Genomic DNA, 10995 nt, shown 5'->3' on the forward strand with positions numbered 1-10995 from the left:
GGGGGTGTGGATAAGGTTTTGGGCAGTCAGGGTACAGACAGGGGGTAGGGTCCTGGGTAGGGTTACCATACGTCCGGATTTTCCCAGACATGTCTGGCTTTTTGGGCTCCAAATCCCCGTCCGGGGGGAAAGCCCAAAAAGCCGGACATGTCCGGGAAAATCGGGACATGCCGGGCCGGCCGTGCGGGTGCTCGGGGGCCGGGCTGGGGGCTCCGGGGCCGGGCCGGCGGTGCAGTGCCTGGCCGGGGGCTCAGGGGCACCGGCGGGGTCGGGCCGGGGACTCAGGAGCCGGGCCAGCACCGGCAGCTCGGGGGCCGGGCCGGGGGCTCGGGGGACAGGCCGGCGGTGCCGGGGGACGGGCTGGTGACCGGCGGTGCCAGGCCGGGGGCCCGGGGGCCGGGCCGGGGGTGGTCGGCACCCCAGGGCCGGGGCCAGCCTGGGCCGCGCCTCCTCCCCCCACACTCCCCCTTACCTGCTTCAGGCTTCCCACGACTCAAATGTTCGCGGGAAACAGGGGAGGGGGCGGAGACTTTGGGGAGTGGGCGGAGTTGGGGCGGGGCTGGGGGCGGGGCCGGGGCCCCGTGGAGTGTCCTCCTTTGGGAGGCACAAAATATGGTAACCCTAGTCCTGGGGGGCATTTGGGGGGGGGTCTTAGGAGGGGGCAGTTAGGGGACAAGGAACAGGGAGGCTTAGGTAGGGGGTGGGGTTCTGGAGGGCAGTTAGGAGCAGGGGTCCCAGGAGGGGGCAGTCAGGGGACAAGGGGGGGGGTTGGGAGTTCTGGGGGGGCTGTCAGGGGGCAGGAGTGGGGAGAGGGATCGGAGCAGTCAGGGGACAGGGAGCAGAGGGGTTTAGATGGGTCGGGAGTTCTGGGGGGGGCTGTCAGGGGGTTGGGAGTGGTTGGATGGGGCGTGGGAGTCCCAGGGGTCTGTCTGGGGGTGGGGGTGTGGATAAGGGTTGGGGCAGTCAGGGTACAGGTAGGGGGTAGATTCCTAGGGGGCCAGTTAGGATTGGGGGAGGGTCTCAGGAGGGGGGCAGTCAGGGGACAAGAGGCAGGGAGGCTTAGGTAGGGGGTGGAGTCCTGGGGGGCAGTTAGGGGCAGGGGTCCCAGGAGGGGGCAGTCAGGGGAGTGGGGGGAGGGTTGGGGGTTCTGAGGGGGGGGGGAGTGGGAGGGCCGGGGCTAGGGCAGGATGGGGCGGGGCTAGGACAGGGGCGGGGCTCCTCCCGTCCTCTTTTTTGCTTGCTGGATTATGGTAACCCTAGAGAAATTGGCATTTTGGGGCTGCTGGAATGGAATTTCCCTTGCTCCCTGCCAAAGCGACACCCGGAGATGCTTGTTTTTCTCTTCTTTCCATTCAGCTTCATCTGACACACCTGGTGCAGGAGGGAAGCTGCCCCAGGCTGCATGTTACGGGGTGTGTCCATCTCATGCATAGCATGCCCCTGCCCTAGCCTGCAGCACCCTGCAGGGGTGTATCCCCGTCCCAGCTGCATCTTGCCTCCTCAGTGGCTGTCACTCCTGCCCGTGCCACCTCTTGCTTTGATCAGGACCTGCTGCCAGGATCATGCTCTCCCCCTTCTCCTTGGTGCACCCCAGCCCTCACCGGCAAATTGCAGCTTCAGGGCCAGCATTTCCCTCCACTGCCCCCCGGAACCGTCACTGTGATGCTGTTGGCTGCAAGGTGGGGCTCCCGGCACGGTGCCCCCAGCCATGCTCCATCAGTGCTGCGGCCCGTGTGCACCAGCGAAGGGCCCTGCCCTGGCTGTGGAGTTGCTGCGCAATGATTGATGGTGGCCGGCTTCTTGGGATGGTGACTGTAGATGTTGGTTTAGTTCAGCAGTTGCCTGTAAAGGAAATTAGCTGGCGGAGTAAAGAACGGCTCGAGACAAGCCCACCCCTAACCAAGTGCTCGAGGGTTGTTACGAGCAGGGACATCGATTGCCAAAGGACAAGGGGGGCAGTTGTTCCCTGACCTTTGTTTGCCCCTTCCCCAATTTTTCACCCTCCCCCAGCCTTTGCAGGATATAATCAAATCCCAGGTAATGTTCTATGTGCTGACATAGCTTCGCCCCCAACCAAATTTTTCTGAGACCACGCCAGGGCAGGAGAGGCCTGGAAACCAGAGCTCAGAAGGATGCTAGCAGTGTATAAAGGCAGTGTGTGTGGGGAGGTCCAGTTCCTAGTGATAAAATAGGCCAGACATTTGTTTTCAGAAGCTGGTGGCGTGGACGCTGCTCACCACTGGCCACAGACGCCATCGGGGTCTATTCCAGCTGGATCTGCTGGGTAAGCAGGGTGCAGTGGCCCAGGCTGGGATTCCGGCCCAGGAAAAGTGCCAGCACGAGGAGTGCACTCCGAGAGACTAGCCAGGGGCCCGAGGGGGTGGGTGCAAGGAGCCCTGTAGCTGTCACAGGCCCCACTTGCTTCCTCTATCTGCCCTGCTGGTTGACTTGGCTCTTCTTCCTTCAGCTGCTGAGACAGGAAAGATCTTCTCGTTGGGTTCTGCCCCAGGCCGTCCCAGCCCAGACCCCCGTCTGGAGCTGCTCCCAGCCCCGGGGTATGTGTGTTAGATGCCATGACAGAGCCTTGTGACGCGCCCGTCGGCAGGGCGTTCGCCAGTGCAGGCTGCAGAGGAGGCCGAGGAGTTGCAATGGCTCTGAGCTGCTCTGCGGTAATTCGGCAAGGGCTCCAGTTCTCTAACAAGCAGCAGTTGGCTGCCTGGGGACGCCGAATGCAACTGGCCAGAACATGCCAAGGCTCCTGGGATGCTGGGGGGGGGTGGGGCGGCGGGAATTATCCCTGCGCTGGAGGGAACTGGGGCCTAGAGTGCCTGGAAGAAACATCCGAGCTCAGCATTAAGCAGGGCTAGGCCAGAGAATCACAGAAGGCTCCTAGGGGAGGATCAGGGCTGCTTTGTTTTCCCCAAGGGATGCTCATAGATCAGCTGGGCCGGGGACCTTAGGACCAGGCATGGATGCTCAGGATAGGGCTGGAAGCAGGTTCCCAATGTATTTGGGTCCCGAAGAGGCTGGGCTGTGGTTGTGAAGTGCTTTGGATCCAGGTATTGTTATATCAAAGCTCTGGGGATCAGTTGAACGATTTTGGGTTTGGGGCCAACTCCTGTTTCCCAGTCACCAGAGCTGAGGGAAGCCAGGCGAGATCTGTTAGTTTCTTGAAACCTGAGCAGCCAGATTCCCTGGCTCCAGGCAAATCCCCTGGGGCAATCCCTTCCTGGAGCTGTTTCCAGCCCCCAGACAGTAGGATGGCCTAGCTGAAGGTTTGGGGACAGGTGGGTCAGGTTCAGCAACTGATCCGGGAGCAGGATTTTGAGCTGCCTCCTAAAGGGTCTGCACAGATGAACATCCCCAGCCACAGACCCCACACCCTTCCTTTCCCCTCCCCTGGGCCTTGGAGGGAAAAGCAAGTGCGCCCCATTCCATCCCCATCTCCAGCCTCACAGCTGCTTCGGCAGGTATCCTGCAGCTTCCAGGGGTGCCATCAAAGCCAATGGAGTCTGTGAAGTACTGAGGGATGTCAGCCTCCTGGACACACATTGCTGTGTGTTGGAGAGACACAGCCTGTTCCCTTTGTGTGGGATGGGGGTCTCTGGAGTTTGGGGGTACACAGCCTGTCCTCTTTGTGTGGGATGGGGGTCTCTAGAGCTTGGGGGTACACAGCTTGTCCCCTTTGTGTGGGATGGGGATCTCTGTAGTTTGGGGGTACACAGCTTGTCCCCTTTGTGTGGGATGGGGGGTCTCTGGAGTTTGGGGGTACACAGCGTGTCCCCTTTGTATGGGATGGGGGTCTCTGGAGTTTGGGGGTACACAGCCTGTCCCCTTTGTGTGGGATGGAGGTCTCTGGAGTTTGGGGGTACACAGCCTGTCCCCTTTGTGTGGGATGGGGGGCTCTGGAGCTTCGGGGTACACAGCCCATCTCCTCTCAGTCTGGGTGGATTGCTGGAGTCTTGGGGTGAGCTCTGCAGGGGCGGGCTGGGAGGAAGGCTAATGGGAAGCAGGTGGAGGCTATACAGCCAGCCAGCCCCTCCTAGGCTGGTTAAGGAGGACAGTTCCAAGTGATGGGGATGCCCTGACGGGGGGAAACCTGTCAGGTTCCAGATAAGGCTGAGAAGCAGGTTCTGGGATTACCATTAATATTCATTAAGTGTGAACCCGGCGGTTGTAAAGTTAGCTCTGTTCATTTAGCTGTCACTGCACAGAGAAATATGAGCTGTTCCAGAGCCATGCTGGAGCTTGGCCAGGAGCAAGGCCTGGCCCCTCTCCTCCTTTCTAGCCAGGGAGTTTCTGCTTAGCCGGAGACACTCGAGCTGCCTCAATTTCTTCCCCGCTGGCTTGTCATCTCTGCTCACTAGAGACAGGGCCTGGACTCCAGATTCACACCACTACCCCACAGTGGGATGGTCCAGGTTAACAGCAGTCACTTCTCAGCTACCATACATGCACACAATAAGAGTGCACCCCTGTTCCCAAGATCTTAGTTGAAATGGACGAGGCTGCGTTGTCATCCCCCTCTTCCAAAGGGGGAAACCGAGGCACAGAGTGATTCAGTGAGTTGCCCGGGGTCCTAGAGGGAGTCTGGGAGAGCTGGGAACTGAATCAGGGTTTCCTGAGCCTTTGCCTTAACCATGAGGCTACCCTCCTTCTCCACCTAGATCCGTGGCCTGAGCTCATCTCTGCTGCTCGCCCAACACAATGACGATCTTGCGTTCCGGGGACTCCCAGACGATTCCCTGCGCCAAGGCTGCGTTCACTGATGGGCCCAGGGTGGCACCCAGCCACTTGATGAGAGGAGGAGGGGAGTAGGCGGATGACTTTTCATGAACGTTTGCACTCCCGTTCGCACCTTCCCGACTGGGCGGCCACGTGCGATTCCCACTGTGCCCGATAGAATTTGCACATAGGTGGGCTTGCCCTGTTCTGTGCTGCTGCCCTGCGCGTGGGGGCCGCTCTTCTTCTTCCTGCGTGTGGCCGGATCAGGAGGGGAGCACGTGTGGGGGGGGGGAACTTCTCTAACGACGGGAAGGGACAGATCGGTCGCTGCTCTGCTGAAACAGGAGGAGAAACTCTCAAAGCAGCTCTGCCCAAAGTGGCAGCAGCCTGCCAACACTTGCATGGCTCCAAACAGGGTCTGATCTACACCCACGAGCTTGTGATGAGATGTGTTAATCTGAAGTGCAGAAGGAGATTTCCTTCTTGGATTGAGAGTCACCCAACTCCACTAGAGACACCCCCCGAGGGCTGGAAGCTGCTGCTTCTCTCTCCCCCGTGGTTGGAGCTAAGCTGCTGATGCCGCCCGTCCACAGCTGCTTTGAGTTTCTGCAGCGTTCCAGGCAGAGCTTTTGTGTGTTGGAGGCTGGGATGCATAAACGGCTTTTAGGGAGATTGGAGATGATTCAGCCGGTTATTAATTCTTGGAGTCGGGCCTAAGGCACTCAGCCCGCTTCTCCCTGCTGAATTCCCTAGCCCGGCCGAGATGAAATAGCCCCGCTCTCCAAATTATCCAACTCTGAGCTGGTCAGGGAAGGTTAGGTGCTGTCCATCTGGTACAGATCATGAATCCATCCGGGCCTCCGGTAATGGGGAGGAGAGGGCCCCTTTGTCTTCCACGGGATGTGCCAGGATACGGAGTCCCCGGATGTGCAACCGGGATCCCAGGGAGTGTTTAACCCAGCGGTTCTCAAACTGGGGGTCGGGACTCCAAAGTGGGTCGTGATATTTTAATGGGGTCACCAGGGCTGGCGTTAGACTTCCTGGGGCCAAAATCGAAGCCCGAGGGCATCAGCCCTGGGCAGCGAGGCTTGGGCTTCGGCTTCAGCCCCGGGCGACAGAGCTCAGGTTACAGGTCCTCGGCCCAGGGCCGTAGTCCTTGGGCTTTGGCCCCCCAGCCCGGGGCAGCAGGGCTCGGGCAGGCTCAGGCTTCAATCCCCCTTCCTGGGGTTGTGTAGTTATTTTTGTTGTCAGAAGGGGGTTGCGGTCCCCATACGTGTCACCAAGGGCCAGTGCTGAGCCAGGGTTAGCACCCTGGAGAGGCTCCATCTGTAACCAGGGGTGGCAGGTTTGTATAATTTTGGTGGTGCCCAGGTCCAAGTCCTGCCCGTGCCTCCCCCCACCTCCACGCCAAAGGCTCTGGGAGGGAGTTTGGGTGCAGGAGGGGGTTTGGGGTGCGGGGGGGTGCAGGCTGGAGGGGAGTTTGGATGCTGGGTGTGGGCTCTGGGCTGTGGTAGGGGGTTGGGGTGCAGGGGGGGTGGGCTCTGAGAGGGATTTTGGGTGTGGACTCTGGGCTGGGGCAGGGGATTGGGGTGCAGGCGAGGGTGAGGTGCTTACCTCAGGCAGCTCCCAAAAGCGACCTGCACACCTGTCTGGCAGTGGCTCCTAGGCAGGGGGCCGGGGGGTCTCCACGCACCACTGCTCACAGGCACCATTGGCAGCACGGAGACACACACACACCTTCAGGGCCACAGGGACGTGCCAGCTGCTTCCGGGAGTGGCGCAGAGCAAGGGCAGGCAGGAAGCCGCCTTAGCCCCACTGCGCTGCCGGTGTTGGCGGCAGCAGCCAGGAGCCTCCAGGCCCTTTTAAATCATGCAGGGGCGGCAGGTGGGGCCGGGAGACACTCCGGAGGAGGTGTGTGGGGGCGGCAGGGGGGGCCGGGGGAGTATCCCGGCCCAGAACATTGGTGGAGCTGGGCCCCTGGGCCCTGAATATTCCTGGAGCACAGGCACCACGGGCCCATATAACTCGCCACCCCTGCCTGTAACCACCGTGTGCAGCAAAGGCCTGATCTAAAGCCCCCTCATAGATTGTCACCTGGGGTTTTACCACCATCTTGTCTGACCCTGGTGGTTAAAAGGCCCCTCGACACCAGCGTTCACCCCATTGCTAATATGCCGGGCCACTGGCTCTAAAGCTACACGCGCCTACCGCCCTCACTAACACATTCACCTCCCTCAGCCAACGCTGTAGCAGCCAAAGCCGGGAGAATAGCTGGTTTCTCTCTCCACTAGCTGAACGGAAAATGTCGAGACCATATTTGGAGGAGCAAAATGTTTTGTTGCATTTAGTGGTTATTTTAAGCCATTTAAATAATAGAATAAACCTGAAGGAAAATTTGAAATGACGGGGCGTTTTGAATCAAAAAGAGTGAGTGTGTGTGTGTCTTTTCAACCAGGAAAAATCAGCACAAATTCACGGAATGTTTCGGTCGACCTCAATCTGGATTGAGCAGGACTCGAGATCTGACCCACCCTGCTAGCAGGGTCCTAAAACCCTAGTCTTGAATGCTGGCTGACCCAAGTCAGGCTGATTTCTGTGTGGATGGAAGTGGGGGGCTTGGGCTCAAATCTGAGTCTGGGCTTAGTGTGTAGTGTAGACATAACCTGTGTGGCCCCGGCCACCTCTACAGGGGGACAGAGCGCCGCATTGAGTGTATTATGCTACCACCACTGGAGCTGCACCAGGAGTGAATTAAGCATCTGAATTTCCCTAGTGCAGATGTATAATAGTTGATCCAAAAAGGATAAATAAATTACCTGATCCAAAAAGGAAGTGAATCGGTTTACTGCTGCCATCAACAGCATCTGGTCCTTTACTTCCAGCTGGAGAGACTGGTCCTTAATGTCTTAAAAGGCCCCATTTTAATCCCTGTGCTGTGCATGGTGGTGGTTGTCTCGGAAAAACAGTACAGAAGTGGAGTGATAGTCCCACTGAAATGCAAGGACTTTCACTTGACTTCATGGTACTCTGGGCTCCACAGGACTGGAGTTCCTCACAAGTGGGTGCTTCTGTCTCTGGGTGTCATTTTTCTTAATTTATCTTCAGCTCTTTTAATCTCTCCTAATCCAGCCAAGGTCCCTGCTCTGAAATGACGGCCCTCTCTCCAAGCCAAGGTATGAAACAGAATCTTCTTTACCTGGCCTGGAAGTCCAGACCAGCCTACAGAGTGAAGCAGCACATTTTGGGGTGGAAGGGTGGATTTGGGATTAAGGGTCTGGCCTGGGACTCAGGGGATCTGGGTATAATTCCCAGTTCTGTCACAGACTCACTGCGTGACCCTGGGCAAATCACTGACGCTCCCTGGACCTCAGTCCCCATTGATAAAGTTGATGTTTGCATTACCCCAGTCATGGACCAGGACCCTGTTACGCTAGGTGCTGTACAAACACTAAACAGAGTGATGGTCTCTGACCATAGAACTGACAATCTAAGTAATGGAAATGTCCTTCCTCCCATTTGATTTAGAGTGCAATAATCTCTTCAGAGGCAATCTCTTACTATGTGCATGTGCTGTGCCTGGCACAAGGGGGCCCTGATCACTGGTAGATGGGACTGTAGTGATTTATTTTCAATGGAAGGAATAATTAGGGTGTGAGGGGGTGTCAGGTCTTCTGGGTTCTGTTCCGGGCACTGGCTTGCTGCCTACCCTTTGGGTGTGTTGCTTCCCCCTCTTTATGCCTCAGTTCCCCCTCTCAGTGCTACAGATGGCCAGAGGTTTGGTATTTACTGCCCGTGTTTCTCCTTGCCGCACAGAGTGATTGGCCAGGCCTTGGCTAGTGGTGCCGGAAGAGATTCAGTTCCTTGAGTGACCTTGTATTTCCCCCCAAAAGGGAGAGATTGCCGGGGGGGTGGGGGGGAAGAGGATCAGCGGGCTGCTGATCTTGGAGAAATGTGGTTGTGTTTATTGGGAAATGGAGTCCCGTGCAGCTTGAATTTATTCCCCTTGTAAAGCCTGCCGGGATCCTGGCAAGATAAGGTAGGATTGAGTAGTTAATGCTGTAGAAACCACAAGAAAGAGCTCTGGCTTTCATCTCAGCCCAGAGGCTCAGGTAGCGGCAAGGGGAAGCAGACAGGCTACCGGGAGCATTTCTGACACACAAATCCATCAGGGGGGCTCTGTCCTTGGAATTGCAGCTGCAAACGACAACTCCAGCCCAGGCCCACTGCACTTCCTTGCGGCATTTTAGTCAGTGGGCCGGGTCCTTTTCTGGCTCCTGCCCTTTCCCATCCAACTCCCGCCAAATTTCCTTTGTCAGTCGAACTCCTGGCCTGGCTCTGCTGACTCTGGGCCCCGAGGTCCTATGGAGAGATGAGCAAAATGGAAGTGGTGCCTGTATGCGCCTTACCTCCCCGCCCCTGCCCAGCGGGGTTACATTTGGGGGAGGGATAGCTCAGTGGTTTGAGCATTGGCCTGCTAAACCCAGGGTTGTGAGTTCAATCCTTGAGGGGGCCACTTAAGGGGGGAGGGATAGCTCAGTGGTTTGAGCATTGGCCTGCTAAACTCAGGGTTGTGAGTTCAATCCTTGAGGGGGCCACTTACGGATCTGGGGCAAAATCAGTACTTGGTCCTGCTAGTGAAGGCAGGGGGCTGGACTCTATGACCTCTCAGGGTCCCTTCCAGTTCTAGCAGATAGGTATATCTCCATATATTATTATTATTATTATAGGAAATGGAATGCTGGCCTGGCTCCCAGGCCTCTGTTCTGACCACTGCTTTCCAGGTCCGGAAATAGCTCCCAGAAGTCCTAGTGTTAGAGCAGGGGGCTGGGAGCTCAGATTCTTGGGCTCCACAAAAGCCAGCGGTCCTGAACCCAATGCTGACCCGTAGGTGGTTGCAGACTTTGCTGTGTGATGCTGAGCGAGTCGCATCCCCCTCTCTGTGCGTCAGTTTCCCTGCCAATAAAATGGGGACAATGATACTGGCTTACCTCCTAGGGGGCTGTGAGTCATTAATTAATGTTTGCTAAGTGCTCTGAGAGCCTCAAGTCCTCATCTGTACAATGCGGATAACAGCAGTGCCTTGGTCTGTTTAAATTGTAAGCTCCATGGGGCAGGGACCGTCACCGGGTATGAGCTATGAGAGCATATGTATGTACAGCGCCTAGCGCAATGGGGCCGATCACAGCCAAGTACTCTATGTGCTACTGTAATACAGGTAATGTCCGGGGGAAAAGCAGCAGAGGGAGCTGTGTTTTATCAGGGTTGCCATGGATTGAAAGGGTTGGATGTGGCCCGCATGGCAGGGAGGGGGTAGAGCTGTTTTACAGTGGGATTTGGTTCTGTGAAGAGGTGCTGGATGGGAACAGGGACACTCTAGGGAGGGTGAAGTTTAAAGGGAAAGGCTGCTCCGGTGTGTATCCTGAGGGGCAGAGTGATGGGGGAGCCTGGCGCAGCGTGAGGTGTTATCTGCCTTCCAAATAATATTCTGGGCGCTAGATCAGAGTTCACCAATTCCTGTCCTCTGTAACTGATCCCCCTGGTGCTTTGCATGGTGACTCCATTTAACATAACCTGCACTCCTCTCTCTAGCTAAGGGTCAGGCTGCGCTGTGGGTTGGGGACAGAGGACCCGTGACAAGCTGAGCTGCCATAGATGGGGACCCTAAAGCAGGGAAAGGGACTGAAGGCCAGACCCTCAGCTGGTGGGAATCAGTGGAGCCCATTGTAGCCCCGGGGTTTTCATGAGACAATGCCGCTTTCCCCATCTCTGCTCCACAGTCTCTTCTATATCCAAAGCGGAGCCAGCATTTGTGTGGAACACATGATGCTATGAAACAAGTTTGCTGGTCCTCAGCCAGGATCAGAGACGGGTGAGCAGCCCCCAGGAACATTCCCTCAGATAAAACAGACTCGTTTGCATCAGCTCCTTTGCTTTCCTTTCCGTGCATGTGCCCACAGATGACTGCCCCGGCCCTCCGAGAAAGTGCGTGGCAAGAGAACGCCCTTGTGAGAGCATGCCAGTTTCCTCAAAGGAATTGTTGGCACCCGGATTCATGAGGGACGTACCTGCAGGAGTATTTGCCAGGGCAGCTTGACAGCTCTTCGGGAGTCATGCAATCAGGGAAGAGACACACCAGCAGGGAATGTGATAGTTGCCTGATCCAGGGAACCACAAACACGCTGCGAAGATCAGCATCAGCAGGCGAGCAATTCAACAGTCCCAAATGGGGCCCAAATGAGGGGGTTCATCCCACTCTAGTGGGAACACCC

This window comes from Chrysemys picta, chromosome 4 (genome assembly GCF_011386835.1).
Source record: "Chrysemys picta bellii isolate R12L10 chromosome 4, ASM1138683v2, whole genome shotgun sequence".
Taxonomy (NCBI): domain Eukaryota; kingdom Metazoa; phylum Chordata; order Testudines; family Emydidae; genus Chrysemys; species Chrysemys picta.